Genomic DNA, 17,716 nt, shown 5'->3' on the forward strand with positions numbered 1-17,716 from the left:
AGAAGTGCGGTGGCGAATCGACTTGTATGGTTTACCTTGGATTTAGTCAATATCTCTAATGGTAACGAATACCCCGCTACAGAAAGTGGCGACTCTGCTGGGGACTATCATTTGCCTAGTGGGTTTTGCCTACTTTTCATATTTGTTGTATTGTATGGTATATTGCTTTATGATATATTTTTGTGCAATTTGGGATTATTGTATTGTATGTAATGATTGAATTGTTTGAATATTAATTCCTTGTATGCTTGGTGATCTTCGTGAGATAAGTTCTATACCCGAGCTCGAGTGCACTTAGGATAGGAGAATGGCATAGTCTTGTTGACTTGTGTGGAGTTATTCCTTAGCAAGTTGACTTGCAAGCCCATTCATTTGGTGGAGGTTATATTGGGATCAATAATGTCACACGAGTAGTTGTGGTTAGGCATTACTCTTTCTAATATATGCCTTAGAAGCCAAGGACCTTAGTTTACCACGCCCATCTTGGCCTAATTTTAGGACGTAGTGCGAAGATCGTTCAAGTGTAAGATTTGATACGATTGTTACGCGATACTACACTTATAAGAGTCTCTCTTGAGAATATTTTTGGAATACGAGTAGTCGTTTATCCGATAATATCCGAAGGATGGGATGATGACTATGGGAACCTCTTGTAGAACATGATTGTCAGGTTTAACTATAGTACAGTCCCTTTGGGTGGTTCTTAACCAAGACTCCATGCTCGCGACTCGCAACAAACCCATGATTCGTGGTTGATCCGTTCTTGTGTATCCTTAATATCAATGGAACTTGGGTGTTGATAAGGTGTAAACCATAATCCACCAAAATGGATGATTGATATTAAGGATGACTTGATCCATCCCATGACCTTTGTGTGGTGTGATTTGCTTGATCCTTGAGTGTGATTGTTGCATCCATGCATTCATGCATTCATACACATCCATATCATCAACAATGAGAAAACTTTCAAGGAACTTAAGAGGTCTATTTGCAAATTTTCAGACATGGATAAGCAAAGAAGGAATACGAAGAAGTACAGTTTCAAACAAACCCGACTTGAAAGAGTTAAGGAGTTTGACATCCTATGTATTAGATCCCTTGGAATTCAAGGCTCGTCATGGGAAGCTTCTGTCTATTCTGGCTACTCAAGTGGATGAAGGTTTAATGAGTGTGTTGGTGCAGTTCTATGATCCCTTGTACCGTTGCTTTACTTTTCCGGATTTCCAGCTTTTGCCCACGCTTGAGGAGTATGCCTATCTTGTGGGCATACCTATCCTAGACCAGTTGTCGTTCAGTAGCTTGGAGAGAGTTCCTTCTTCTCAAGAGATTGCTGATCTGTTGCGTATAGATGAATCTATTATTGGTGCTCATATGACTACCAAAGGTGGAATTCAAGGTCTCCCGTCTGATTTCCTCATTGATCAAGCTACTATGTTTGGGAAGGCCATGAGTGAGGACGCCTTTGAGGCCATATTTGTACTTCTCATTTATGGGCTAGTGTTATTCCCCAACATCGACAAGTTTGTGGATGTGAACGCCATTAGGATTTTCTCTACTCTTAATCCCGTTCCTACTCTGTTGGGTGACACTTATTTCTCTTTGCATATGAGGAATGCAAAGGGCGGTGGTACCATTGTGTGCTGTTTGCCTCTGTTGTACAAGTGGTTTATTTCACACTTGCCTCAGACGCTCGCCTTCAAGGAGAACAAAGGAGGTCTACGGTGGTCCACGAGACTTATGTCTCTCACTAATGATGATATCTTTTGGTACAACCGTGTATATGATGGTGTGCAGATTATCGACTCTTGTGGTGAATTCTCCAATGTACCTCTTCTTAGTACATGCGGTGGAATTAACTACACCCCTATTTTGGCACGTCGTCAGCTTTGGTTCCCCCTAAAGGATAAACCCAATAACATTCTGTTAGAGGGTGTATTCTTTCAGGAGGGTAAAGATCCCCAAGGCTTGAAGGACAGGATGGTCCACGCTTGGCGCAAGATCCATAAGAAAGAAAGGAAGGAGCTAGGTCCGAAGAACTGTATCGCTTTGGAACCCTATACCTCTTGGGTTAGGAGGAGAGCTTCTGAGTACCTCATGCCTTATGGGTATCCAAGACCCACACCTTTGGTTGTGGCTGGGCCTTTAACCCTCCCTAGCCAAGGAGTAGAGGAGTTGAGAGATGAAGACCGTTCGCGTGCTTGGATCCGTGAACGAGAGGAGTTGCTTTAGCAGATTAGAGAGAATGATGCTTTGATAGAGTTCCTTGAGCACCAGGTTATTGATGATCCTGATGATGCATTGACTTCTCTACTTCCTCAATCTTCCAAGTTTTGGAAGAGGAAGTATGATCGACTCGCCAAAGAGAAGGCAGATATGGAGGCAGCCTATGAGAGGGAGGTGAAGAGGCTTCGTGCAGCTTATCTTCCGGTCTCGAGGGCTTTGGACGATTGCTTATAGGGATCCATAGGATGTTCATTTTCCTTCTCTCTTGTATTGTATTTGGTTACCAAGACTGTACTTCTTTGGCGTAAAAACATTTCCAAATATTAATTGACGTGATATTTCCGTATGTGATAAACGTTTAATAGTTCCAAAATTTGCAAATAAGACTCTAAAGTTCCTCTGATATGAAATTAAATCAAAAGCATTGCATGCATCATGTTTATATATTCCTAGGGGTTTATATCTTCTTCTTGATTCTAGTCGGGGTTTTCTTACACTGTTTATCTAATGTGAGACTGGAATCACGGGGTAGAGTACCCTTTGAAATTGATAAATATGTCATTGCATTTGCATATTCATTAGCATGTCTTGCATAACAGGTACCGCCACACTGTTCTCATCTTGTTTGGTATTCCATAATTAGGATAGCTGACTCAGGTATTCACTGATACGGTACCCGAAGGAATCAACAGAGAGCAATGGAAGGTTTACAAGCAGAGCTCGCTGAGATGAGGATTTGCATGAATCAGTTCATGGAAGTGGTCCAAGGAGTGGCTCAGGGACAACAGGAGATTAGATTGTTGGTACAGGGGAATCCCCCTACTACTCAACCGGAGGTTGTGGCTGATCCTCCCGCTGGAGAGGCTAATGGACCCAATGGACCGGGGCCTATCCCAATCCCACATGGCAACCTTGGTCAACAACCCATCCATGATGATCAGGAGGATCAATTCCCCCTACTTCAGGAGGACTTTGACATGGGCCATGGTATGGACTCTATGTTTCGGAGACTGGAAGAGTGGTTGAAAGCTGTGGAAGGGAAAAATGCTCTTGGTGTGGATGCCGCTGACTTGGGGCTGGTCCCAGGTGTGAGAGTTCCGCCAAAATTCAAAGTCCCCGTGTTTGATAAGTACAATGGCAACTCTTGCCCGAAGACTCATTTACAAGCTTACTTCCGCAAGATGATCGCGTATTCTGATGATGAGAAGCTGCTCATGTACTTCTTCCAGGACAGCCTAGCTAGGGCATCCTTGGAGTGGTATATGAGGCTGGACAGAGCCCATATTCGCTGCTGGAGAGACTTGGATGAGGCCTTTGTGAAGCAATATCAGTACAATGCGGATATGGCACCTGACAGGACTCAGCTCCAGAATCTGTCTCTCAAGAGCAACGAGTGCTTCAAAGAGTATGCTCAACACTTGAGAGAGTTGGCTTCCCATGTTCAGCCTCCGATGTTGGAAAAAGAGATGGCCAACATGTTTATGAACACACTGCCTGGGTCTTACTTGGAGCGTCTGGTGGGTTGCAACGCCTCGAATTTTGCTGATGTGGTCTTTACCGGTGAGAGGGTGGAGAACTACTTGAAGACATGTAAGATCCAAAATAGGGTTGGATCATCTTCGGGGTCAAAGAAGCTGTTCTTAGGAGGACATAAGAGGAGAGAAGGGGATGCAAATTCCATATCTTCTTATCAGAACAGGGGTAACCAAAGGAATAACTTTCAGAATTACCATCAACAACCTTATGTTGCAGCAGTGACCATTCCGGCTACAGCACCAGTGCAACAACAACAACCTCAACGTCAACAAAATCAATACCAACAACGACAGGGTAACAAACCTGCTTATCAATAAAGACAGAGGATGATGGATAGGCATTTCGACACTCTTCCGATGCCGTACGCCCAATTGCTTCCCAACCTTCAACAATTGCAACTTGTGCAGTTACGCACTTTGGCTCCTCCTATTGGCAAACTTCCAGTGGGTTATGACGTCAATGCTAGGTGTGAGTTCCACTCTAGGGCACCTGGCCACACTATTGAGAACTGCAAAGCTTTTAAGCACGTAGTTCAGGACCTTATTGATTCAAAGGCCATTAACTTTGCGCCGGCTCCTAATGTTGTCAACAATCCCATGCCGCAGCATCGTGGAGCAAATGTTAACATGGTTGAAGGAGAAGTCAAATTAGTCAAGGAGGTGTTGAAGCTGAAGACTCCGCTGTTAGAAATCAAAGAATACTTGCTAAAGGAAGATGCTTTCCCCGGCTGTGGGAGCGGTTGTTTGGGTTGTGTTGCACAGAGTGGGGGTTGTGTGAAGCTGCAGCAGGGTATCCAGGCCTTGCTTGACGATGGTATCCTCCAAGCTGAAGACTTATCTGCCCAAAGGTCTGTTGAAGGGGTTGTTGAGAATGCAGATGTTGATCCTCTCTTTCCTGAAGATGCTGAAGAATTTACAAATGTTGTAATTCCCAATGATGTAATTAATTTTTCCGATGTTGTTGCTGATATTCTAAACATGGTGTTTGATTCTGATGTATTTGCTGAACTTGATTCCGATGTTTCAGATGTTTGTACTTCAATAAATAAGATTTCTGAGTATGACTGTGACGTTGCCACTATCACAATTTTCTACCCGACCGCTCAGATCAGTGCGCCAGTAGCGCAACCGGTACCACCAGTGCGACCGCATCAATCCACTATGACCATCACGACCCCTGGTCCTTTACCTTTCACCAGCGAAAGGGTCATTCCTTGGAATTACGGGGGGAGTGTGTACATGCATGATCATGGAGTGGAGCAGCCACTGAAAGTAGAAGAGGTGCAGGATCAGAAGTCTGAACCTGGAATTGAGATAAAAGATCCCGCATTGGACAATGTTGGTGGAATCGGGCTATTCACCAAAAGTGGTAGACTGTTCTCACCACCGGTTACCCAACCTGATAGTGCTGACGCCGCGGCGAAGGCCAAAGGCAAGCAAGTTGTGAATGAGGGTACCTCTGCACCACAGGCTGGCTCTGAGCCTGCTTTTGCGAAGGTTGTGGACGAACTTTTAAGAATTATAAAGAAAAGCGATTGCAAGGTAGTCGATCAGTTGATTCAGACGCCATCCAAGATATCTATTCTCTCACTCCTGCTATGTTCGGAGGTACACAGGGAGGCACTCCTGAAGGTCCCTAATGCTGCATATGTGCCTCAGGAGATCTCAGTGAACCAACTAGAAGGGATCGTTGCAAATGTTCATACAAGCAACGGGTTGGGTTTTACTGATTCTGACTTGACGCCAGCTGGCTTTGCACATCTCGATGGAGTGTAAAGACACTGTGCTATCCCATGTTCTGGTGGATACATGTTCCTCTCTCAATGTGCTACCCAAGAGAGCCCTGTCAAGGTTAGATGTAGAAGGTTTGATCTTGAAGCCTTCTGATCTTATGGTAAGAGCCTTTGATGGTTCTAAGTGGTCGGTGTCCGGAGAGGTAGAATTGCCAATTTAGATTGGATCACAAACCTTTAACACCGTATTCTATGTGATGGATATCAGTCCTTCATATAGCTGCTTGCTGGGTCGTCCTTGGATCCACAATGCTGGGGCAGTCTCCTCGACCTTGCATCAGAAGATCAAGTTCCCGGTCAACGGAAGAATTATCACTGTCTGTGGTGAGGAGGATATTCTGGTCAGTAACCTGTCTACATTCAAGTATGTAGAGGTAGAAGGTGAGATTCATGAGACCCTGTGTCAGGCCTTTGAGGCAGTTCAAGTCAAGGATGCAACTCCAGTGGAAGAGGTTGAAGCAGGTGCCTCTTTGTCGTCCTTCAAGCAGGCACAGGCCTTGGTAAATTCAGGTGTTGCTCCCGGTTGGGGACGTCTGGTGGATTTACCTGTAAAGGAAGACAAGTTTGGGATTGGGTATCAGCCGACATTGACTTCTACAACTTCAACGCCTCAGACTCGTCAGGGCCCGATTACTTTCTCCAGTGCTAGCATCATTCAGTACGGCAAGGTCTCTGCAATCAACAAAGAAGATGGGGATAGTGATTGCGACATTGACAACTGGGTGCGTCCAAGGGTCCCGGGTGAAGTTCTCCGCAACTGGTCTTCTGAAGAGATTATCCAAGTCACTCTTCTTAAAGAGTAATTTTCTTTGTTTATTCATGCATATCCAAGTCTTACATTCCGCCCAGGGCGTAATGACTCATTGTAGGGATCATCTATGTGGATACCTGTATTTTTTTATCATAAATAAAGAACGTCTTTTTGCATTCAAATATTTTGTCCACTGTCTTTCTAAAATTCAAAAATTTGGCAATGTTTTGTTTAGTTTCCACTTCTTGTTCACACTCATAAGCTCATACCATCACTCATGCAGATGCACGTCACCGGATCCTATTGATAACAGTTCTGCTATGGCTCGCTTTGACTTTGAAAATCCAATCTTTCAAGCTGAAGAAGAGGGTGATGAAGACTGTGAACTCCCTGAAGAACTTTCCAGGTTATTAAAACAGGAGGAAAGGGTCATTCAACCGCATCAAGAGTCTGTTGAAGTGATTAATCTCGGCACCGAGGACGCCAAGAGAGAAATCAAGATAGGGGCTGCTTTGGAAGATAATGTGAAGAAGGGTTGATTGAATTGTTGCAAGAGTATGTTGACATCTTCGCTTGGTCTTATCGGGACATGCCAGGGCTTGACACAGACATTGTGGTACACCGTTTGCCTCTCAAAGAGGATTGTCCTTCGGTCAAGCAGAAGCTCAGAAGAACAAGACAAGAGATGGCTGTCAAGATAAAGGAAGAAGTGCAAAAACAGTTGGATGCAGGGTTTCTAGCGGTTACAAATTATCCGCCATGGGTTGCAAATATCGTTCCAATACCTAAAAAGGATGGAAAGGTACGGATGTGTGTTGACTACCGGGATCTGAACAGAGCTAGTCCTAAAGATGATTTCCCATTACCTCACATCGACGTTTTGGTGGATAACACGGCTCAGTTCTCGGTATTCTCCTTTATGGATGGCTTTTCTGGCTATAATCAAATTAAGATGGCACCAGAAGACATGGAGAAGACAACTTTCATAACCCCATGGGGCACCTTCTGCTACAAGGTGATGCCATTTGGTCTGAAAAATGCTGGGGCAACATATCAACGAGCTATGGTAACTCTTTCCCATGATATGATTCATCATGAAATCGAGGTTTATGTTGATGATATGATTTCCAAATCTCAGACGGAAGAAGAACATCTGGTGAATTTGCAGAAACTGTTTGAGCGTTTGAGGAAATTCAAGCTGAGGCTTAATCCGAACAAGTGTACTTTCGGGGTGAGATCTGGAAAACTGTTGGGTTTTATTGTTAGTGAAAAAGGGATTGAGGTGGATCTGGCCAAAGTGAAAGCAATACAAGAAATGCCTGAGACAAGAACAGAAAAATAAGTCCGTGGTTTCTTAGGAAGGTTGAACTACATTGCAAGGTTCATCTCTCACCTAACAGCCACGTGTGAGCCAATATTCAAATTGTTGAGAAAAGATCAGGCCATCAGGTGGAATGATGATTGCCAAAGGGCTTTCGAGAAGATAAAAGAGTATTTGCAGAATCCTCCAATCCTTATGCCTCCAGTCCCAGGGAGACCGCTAATTATGTATTTGACAATACTTGATAATTCCATGGGTTGTGTTCTCGGTCAACACGACGAGACAGGTAGGAAAGAGCATGCCATCTACTACCTGAGTAAAAAATTCACATATTGTGAGTCGAGATACTCAATGCTTGAAAAGACATGTTGTGTACTTGCATGGGCTGCTAAGCGATTGAGACAATACATGCTGACTCACACAACCTTACTGATCTCCAAAATGGATCCAGTCAAGTATATATTTGAGAAGCCAGCTCTCACCGGAAGGGTTGCTCGTTGGCAAATGGTACTGACAGAGTAAGACATCCAGTATACATCCTAGAAAGCCATCAAAGGGAGTATTCTGTCAGACTATCTTGCTCAGCAGCCGATTGATGATTATGAGCCGATGAAGTTTGATTTTTCGGATGAAGACATCATGTTCCTCAAGATGAAAGACTGTGAAGAGCCAGTTGTTGAGGAGGGACCTGATCCAGTTGAAAAGTGGACTTTAATGTTTGATGGGGCCGTCAATGCCAAAGGAAGTGGAATTGGTGTTGTTAGTAACACTCTGAAAGGTGCCCACATGCCTTCCACCGCTCGTCTGACTTTTGAGTGCACCAATAATGAAGTTGAGTATGAAGCATGTATCTTGGGTATCGAGCAAGCCATTGATTTGAGAATCAAGACTCTGGACATCTTCGGAGATTCAACTCTAGTGATCAATCAAGTGAATGGTGATTGGAATACTCTCCAGCCTAAGCTGGTCCCCTATAGAGATTACACGAGAAGACTGTTGACTTTCTTTACAACAGTAAGGTTGTATCATATACCTCGTGATGAGAACCAGATGGCAGATGCTCTTGCTACTCTATCCTCCATGATCAAGGTGATTCGGTGGAACTATGCTCCTAGGATCGATGTTATGCGCCTTGATAGGGCCGCGTATGTGTTTGCTGCTGAAGTGGTAGTTGATGACAAGCCCTGGTACCACGACATCAAGTGCTTTCTGAAGAATCAAGAGTACCCTACAGGGGCATCCAACAATGATAGAAAGACTTTGAGAAGATTGACTGGAAATTTCTTCTTGAACAAAGACGATGTGCTGTATAAGAGGAACTTCGACATGGTTTTGCTCAGATGCGTGGATAGACACGAAGCAGACATGTTAATGCAGGAAGTTCATGAAGGCTCCTTCGATACTCACGCCGGAGGACATGCAATGGCTAAGAAATTGTTGAGAGCGGGTTATTACTGGATGACCATGGAATCTGATTGTTTCAAATATGCTCGGAAGTGTCATAAATGCCAGATTTATGCTTATAAGGTGCATGTGCTGCCAAATCCTCTGAATGTGATGTCTTCGCCGTGGCCATTTACTATGTGGGGCATTGATATGATTGGAAAGGTTGAGCTGACTGCTTCCAATGGGTATCGTTTCATCCTTGTTGCCATCGACTATTTCACCAAGTGGGTCGAAGCATCGTAATTTGCGAAGGTCACCAGACATGTGGTTGCCCGATTCATTAAGAAAGAAATCATTTGTCGTTATGGGATTCCCGAAAGAATCATTACCGATAATGGTTCTAATCTCAATAACAAAATGATGAAGGAGTTGTGCAAGAACTTCAACATTCAACATCACAATTCTTCCCCTTATCGTCCTAAGATGAACGGTGCTGTTGAGGCAGCAAATAAGAACATAAAGATGATTGTGCAGAAGATGGTCGTTACGTACAGAGATTGGCATGAGATGCTACCCTTCGCCTTGCATGGATACCGTACTTCAGTACGTACATCGACCGGGGCAACCCCTTATTCCCTTGTGTATGGTATGGGAGCAGTCCTACCTGTTGAAGTGGAGATTCCTTCTCTAAGAGTCATGTTGGATGTCAAGTTAGACGAAGCTGAATGGATTCAGACAAAGTTCAATGAGTTGAGTCTTATCGAAGAGAAGCGATTGGCAGCCATTTTTCATGGGCAATTGTATCAGAGTCAGATGAAGAGAGCCTTTGATCAGAAAGTGCGTCCTCGATGCTTCCAAGTCGGAGATTTGGTGTTGAAAAAGATCCTTCCTCCTCAGACAGATCACAGGGGCAAGTGGACTCCTAACTATGATGGACTGTATATTGTCACCAAGGTTTTTGATGGTGGAGCCTTAATGCTTGCAACTATGGATGGTGAAAACTTCACTTCCCCTGTGAACTCAGACGCAGTTAAAAAATACTTCGCATAGAATAGACCCGCTGGACAATAAAAAGAATAGTCCAGGCAAAAAAATGGGCATCCCGGCGAACCAAGAAAATGAAAAAGGTTCGGGCAAAAGTTAGGGATTAAAAAATGAAAAAATTGTACACACGGTACGTTTAAAACCTGAAAGGGCAACTTAGGCAAAAATGGGTATCCCGGTGGATTGAAAACCCGAAAGGGCGATCCAGGAAAAAGTTAGGGATTAAGCGAATGGCTGCGTTCTGAGTAGTTCTGAATATCATCTCGTGTTGATAACCGGAAACTTCCGAAGGATAGGAAACAATCCAATCACCTTTTTCGGAAAGCTGATCATCTGGAGGATCTTGAAGACGAGAGAATCATAGCAGAATTGGAACCCGATAGAAATCCATTTCACATTGCCATTAGATTAATTTCTGTTTTTATCTGTTGTGTAATTACCTCTTTCCAGGGATTGCTTCCTGATGTAAATACCTACTCAGAGGCCACTCAATCAATAAAATCATGTTATTCAGTACATCTCTGTGTTCATTTTCATTTTACTGTTTTGTTTGCAAAAATGACGTCCGAATTTTTGATAAACATTGCATCATGAAACATAAGAGCTTTACAGGTACGTGCTTAATAAACATTGAAAATTGCTGTAAATTTTAAGTGCTTTGGATCGTCTATTCAGAACAGGTACACTCGTGGTATTTCCTTAAGGTCCCCATCAAATGATCGCGGATGTTTTTCCTCAACAGTTGGAATTTGGTATCTTATCCCTGCAGAGCTGGTCTGAGCGTTGGATTCTTCAATCCCCAGCAGGCTCGCACTGCTGTACTTCCCCAAGCATTTGTTTCAGATTATACATTCACCAGTAGAGTCGACAATGTCTGACTGTATTTCCCCAGCGGAGTTGATAGTGTCTAACTGTATATCCCTAGCGGAGTTGACAATGTCTGACTGTATATCCCCAGCGGAGTAAATAGTGTCAGACTGTATCTTCCCAGCAGAAGCGGTTGCTCCTCAGAGTTCGATGCCAGATCGATGATCTCGACGCTAGACCCATGGTCTCTTTCCTTGAAGCAGAATCTCGGTACTGTATCGGTGTTTGCTTCGCCTGTTGAGTCGTCTCTCTCGCAGATTATGGTTTCCAGAACCACTGTCGCTTTCCTCAGCAGCAAGTTTTCAGTGTCATTCTCTCCCCAGTCAGAGCCTCGGTATTTTGTTATTTGCCAGAACACCATGTGGCGGGTCATTTCCCCACATAGTTCTTTGTGTTGTGCATCTCCAACAGCCTTGCCAGGGTCCAGAAGATTGTGATCATTTCCCCAGCAGAATCCCTTGCCTCAGCTTGGCGTTCTCTCTAATCAAGCATTTCGCATCCCTGCATGTAGAATCATATTGCATTGTATCCTCCCAAATTGCGTAGCATTTCCATTTTCATGGAGCATTACGCAATTGAAAAATTCAAACATACGCATGTAAAGCATAAGGCATTCTCGATATCCCAAGTGATAAGCCAAAAGTTGTTTCCAGTACTCATACTGAAGATTGTTCATGACTTATCTTTATTATTCCCAACAGGGGTCGTTGGCCCACGCGCCGCCTCAATTATCATTTTCCCTATTTCTGCCGATGCTGACAGGCATGAAAGTTTCCGGTATTCAGACCGAAGTGGCATTCAGGCCAGTTTTCCGATGTTCAGATCGAAGAAGTTTCCGACGTTCAGGTCGAGGCAACTTGTGGCATTCAGGCCAAGTTTCCAATATTCAGACCGAAGTGGCATTCAGGCCAGTTTTCCGATGTTCAGATTGAAGAAGTTTTCGACATTCAGGTCGATGCAACTTGTGGCATTCAGGCCAGTTTTCCGGTATTCAGACCGAAGTGGCACTCAGGCTAGTTTCCCGGTGTTCAGACCGATGTTTGATAATCTAATATCTTCCGATGTTTAGATCGAAGAAGTTTCCGACATTCAGGTCGATGCAACTTGTGGCATTCAGGCCAGTTTTCCGGTATTCATACCAAAGTGGCACTCAAGCCAGTTTCCCGGTGTTCAGATCGATGTTTGATAATCAAGTATCGTCCGATGCTCAGATCGAAGTCATTTCTAGTATACAGATTCATGAGCGGCATTCAGGCCATGGTTATTTCTATGTTACCATTTATTTTGGAATTCAGGCTAACATTCATTGTTTCGGTGTTCAGACCGACTCTATCGTACCAGACGAGTTCTTTTTCAAGACCATCTCTTTGCCGATTCTGACAGGCATTGTTACTTCATTTTTTCACTTCAGTGTAAATTTTTGGGCTTTTATCGTATTCAATCACTTGATACCTCGAAAGTGCGAAAGCCGTTGCTATCTTCCTTTCGGGTTTCCAGTTGATTGAATAAGGGCAGCTGTAATACCCCAAAATTTACCCTTCATTTTTCCTGGAAGCATGGGATTATGTTTTACACTTCATTAGCATCATATTAGGTCATACTCATTGCATACTGCATTAGTGACATGGAGATCAGGTTTCGATTGATCACTCCTTAACAGAAGGAGCCCACACAAAGCAAGATTGAGAATTGGACTTCATTTTCTAAGTATACAAGTCTCAAGGGTCTCAGGGGGGTCCAATTATCTTATTATGGTCCTCAGTTCATCAGTGAAGGATTCAAAGCTATCAGAATGTTCATCTGGATTTAATCAGAAATTAGGGTTTCATGGCTACCTGCAACATGCAATGTTTGGTTGGAAGTAGAGGAGCTCATCCATGTCATGATTAGAGAGGCATCTTGGCCTAGGAAGATTCACAATTATCTCAGAAAGATCCATTGGCAATCAGTGCAATCAATTCCTGATCATTTTTCCCTAAAACTAGGGTTTGGTATAAAATCAGTTTATTTCTGATTCTTTGGGTGAAACTCTTTTCCATGGCCCTCCATATGTCCACAAGGGTCTACATACAAAAAATCAGCTCTTTATTTGAGCTAAAAGTGCTTCAATTGATCAATGGAATCGGAAATCAAACAGTTTGGGAAAAGTCAACTGTGGGGCCAGAAAAGTTAACTCCTGACATTTTGAGAGTGGAATCTCAAAATCCATGCCTAGGGGATACTATATGTGAAATTTGATCAAGGTTGGATCATGGATTCATCATTTAATCAGGAATTGGAAAAGTTACTTAATTTGGAAATGGTTGACTTTCCATTTAGGGCAAGTTTTCATGATCGTTGCACTCACTTTAAACCCATTTTGCATCAAGATAAAAGCTCCATTTGAAAATTTCTCCAACATGAAAGTTGTTCCTCTTGTTCCAAGATTTCTAAAGATATAAAGTTTGCCCCATTTGGATAAGAATTGAGAAAGTTATGCTTAGTCAAAGTGAGACATTTTTTTAGGACACTTAGAAAAATTTCTAAGTCCAAAATCTTCAAAATTTGTCAAGACTTCTTGGCCATTTTTCTTGCACTTTAAGGAATTATTTGAAAATACTTTCGTCACAACAATTGTACCTTTCCATGTCCTCTTTCACATCCTTTTGGAATCATCTCATTTGGATCCATGGTTTGAGAGATACATTCATTTAAAGTGGGCACCATGACTTGATTTTCTAGGTAGATTTTGGGTCTGGCTGGCCCAATCAGATTTTCTAAGCATGCTGCACAAATCAGTCACGTTTTTTACCTCTTTTGGCCGTGCATTGGACATCCATTCACTTAAGTTTGGTCCAAAATAACAACATTTTACACCTCACTTCACACTTTTATTCTTATGGATAAATCACTTATTAAAAAGCCCATGAGAACACTTAATCCACCCTATTTAAGAAGCTGAAACCCTAACCCTAAAGGAGCATTAGAATTTCGTGGCTAGGAGTCAAAGCTTCATCACATATCAGATTCCATTCCACTTCTATTTTCCATTAGGTAATCATCTCTTCCATGGCCATGTTTCGATATATCTACGCTTGCTTACCATGTTCATCACCATTAATCCTTCCAGTTTCATATTTCTTTTTCTTAATTAAAATATTTTTTTCGTCCATAAAATTACCCAAAAATATTTTTCTCTTTTCTTAACGTTTTATTTAATTTTATATAATTTTTATTTTCGTGTTTTTTTAACATTAATATTTTATTTTAATTATTTATTCTAAATGATCCATTTTAACACACTTTTTTTATTGATTTTATTTTTATGACTTAAAATTATTGTTAGCATTTGATTTTTGGGATGAAGGTTGACCATTGTCTCATGGTCAACCTGACCTTTTCTTGGAATTTTATTTCGCATTTTCAATTTATTTTGGATATAATTTTGACCTAGTTTGGTTGGTTGACTTTTAATTTGACTTCTGTTTTATTTTAATTAATTCACGTACCAATTTTTGTTATTTTTAAAATATTTTTGGGGGATGATGATGTCCTGACCCCATCCTATTTATTTTAATTTTTCATAATTTTCTTGATTAATTTACTATTTATTCTTGATTTATTTCTAACCTAGTCTTATTAATTGACTTTTGGTTTGACCTATGTTTTGTTTTAATTAATTCACGTGCCAATTTTCATTATTTTTAAAATCCTTTTGCGGGATGATGATGTCCTGACCCCACCTTATTTAGTTTAATTTTTCATAATTTTCTTGATTAATTTACTATTTATTCTTGATTTATTTCTAACCTAGTCTTATTAATTGACTTTTGGTTTGACCTATGTTTTGTTTTAATTAATTCACGTGCCAATTTTCATTATTTTTAAAATCTTTTTGGGAGATGATGTTAACCTGACCCCACCTTATTTAGTTTAATTTTTCATAATTTTCTTGATTAATTTACTATTTATTCTTGATTTATTCCTAACCTAGTCTTATTAATTGACTTTTGGTTTGACCTATGTTTTGTTTTAATTAATTCACGTGCCAATTTTCATTATTCTTGAAATCTTTTTGGGGGATGATGATGTCCTGACCCCACCTTATTTAGTTTAATTTTTCATGATTTTCTTGATTAATTTGCTATTTATTTGTTATTTTTTAAGTTGACTTGAATTTTCAGTTGACTTCTTTATGATCGATGTTTGACTTAGGGATTGCTTATGGCAATTGAAGAGATCTTTTGATCCTCCCTTGTTCATCTCATATGCCATGTATTGGAGGCCTTTTATCTTGATTTTATTTGGTCCTTACCTCATTTCCTGATTAAATTATTCAGTGGACCCTTCGTGTGTATATTTTCATCTGTTTGATTCATCTGTTATCTTTTATACTTGTTTCTCTCATTCATGCTTTCTATTGCTTGATTATTTAACATGTTCATACTCCCATGCATTGTTTAAATGCTCCATTATGTGATTCTTTGGTTTGATTATATATTGTTTATTTATCCGATCTGATTGATAATTGTTGCCTACTTGTATGATGTATGAGGCATATATTCTTATTGTTTGTTTGCCATGAACAATCCCCATTTATAACAAATGTACCCCTCTCCCATAAAGTGTATAATATTTATTTCTTTATTTCTTTAGTCACATGTTAATACAAGAATTAAAACGAACATCCGATAACCATTTCAAAATAAGATCAAAAGCTCGATCCAACGTCGAGTAATCATTTTCAAAACTTAACAGAACCAACACGCATTCATCCATCCTCTTGTAAGTCGATTACTTAAGACATCGCCATCTACCTGTAAGTCGATTGCCTCCGGCATCGCCATCTACCCTAATCCGTAACTCCTCTCCGCGCTTCATCCGTCGACTCTTGTTCCGTTTAGGTAGCACCCATTAGGTAGAACCCTTTGTATGATAACATAGGTAGAATTCCCTTATTCTTTACATGCTAACATTAGGTAGATGTTCCCCTTTGTAAATCCTAATACATAGGTCCATATTGCATGACAACTCTAGAGCAGAGCTTCCCCACTTTTAGACCTTCCGTGTGTCTCCGATCTTGTGGCATGTCAGTCCGTTCTATTGCAAAGAGGTAACTGCCTAAGACTCGATTCAGCGAGCTGCGACACCTACTGCTAGGACATTGAACACACTGCCCACCCTCCTTTGACACAGTTGGTGTCCTCTTTTGTAAGTCCATGTTCAGATGGCAATCCTTAACCCCTAGTTAGCCGAACTACGTTTTGCTCTGATTCTCATTCCAAATGAGATACGTAGGCATAAGACGCGGCGTCTTACCGAGCACACTTCTCTTTACCCCATAGGTAGCCGAGCTACGAAGACTCTGATCTCATACTCAGATGAGATACGTAGGCTTTGGATGCGACATCCTTGTGAGTCATTTTCTTTTAACCTTCCTTTTAGTGAATAGTACTTTAGATATACCTACACCCTTTAGACTAGAACAACACTTATGAAAAGGGCTCCCTAGGAGTACCTAGGATGTTTTGGGGTGCTTAAAACCTTCCCATTGCATAACCAACCCCCTTACCCAGATCTCTGACATTTTTACTAGTTTTTGATTCGATAAAACTTTTAGGTTTTTGTTTGCTTTCTAACCATTCCTTTGGATAAATAGAAGTGCGGTGGCGACTCGACTCCACAAAGTTCCTAATTATCATATATGTCTCCCAAGTATCTCAATTTGCCAATTTGATCAAGATAACCCAAAGGGCTTAAGGATTATTTCCCAAGGAAACCCTAATTCAACTATGCATTGACTGTGCCTTGATCATGAAGCAACCTCAACCTATGATCAAATTTAGTCAAGGGAAGTTCTTTCATTCATTATTTTATGCATATATGATCCTATGTGAGTATCCTCAATCATTTATTCATCAAGATTTGAAGTTTGGCTTTGAGAAGTTTGGCTTTGAGAAGTTCCTAATTATCATATATGTCTCCCAAGTAACCGGTAGTTGTAAGTCCTATTTCTGTGGTTTTCTACCCAATAATCGGTAGATGTAATCCCCTCTTTGTTGGTTATCTTTATCCAATATTCGGCATTGATATTCCTTCATTTTTTAGTATACCACCCAGTAACTGGTGATATATCTCTTGGATAATTGCTTTTGTCAAGCAATTTATCCCCCGCGAGTCATCTTTTATTTACCCTGGTTTGGTAATGATTGTCTCTCCTTTTGATTGGTCATCATTTTATACCCAGTAACCGGTATCCTGATGTCCTTTCTTTTCGGTCGATTTATCCTTTATTAACCTAGTAACCGGTTGTGGATAATCTTCCATGCGAGTATGTTATCTACATTATGACGGTAATAGATAATGTATCTCATGCACTCTTCAGTTGAAGTCTTTGTTCTTCCCCAGTTGAGTAAGATTCGTATTTCCTTATGGAATCGAATGCCCATCAGGTAAGTCAAGTTTGCTTTTTCAGCCCTCTTTTTGGATGATGAGTGTCTTGGATATGTTCCCAATTCACGCCTGGTTGGTCACCTATTATATACCCAGTAACCGGTATCCCTGGTGTTCCTTACTTCTGCTCCCTATTATGACTTTCTGTCCCCTGTGGAGTCAGATTTTCCTGAGTTGAGATGTGCCTTTTGGGTCCTCCTCAGATGTTTCAGATGATTGATATCTCTCACCCTTATACCGGTCTTAGATATTCTTTCTCCCTGAGCATGTTGTCCTCTCACTCAGTAATCGGTGTTTCGATAACATGTCTCCTTTTGAGTTTATTACCCGGTAGCCAATAATATCTCGTTGTTTCTTCCTCAGC

Source organism: Lathyrus oleraceus, chromosome 4 (assembly GCF_024323335.1).
Source record: "Lathyrus oleraceus cultivar Zhongwan6 chromosome 4, CAAS_Psat_ZW6_1.0, whole genome shotgun sequence".
Taxonomy (NCBI): Eukaryota; Viridiplantae; Streptophyta; class Magnoliopsida; order Fabales; family Fabaceae; genus Lathyrus; species Lathyrus oleraceus.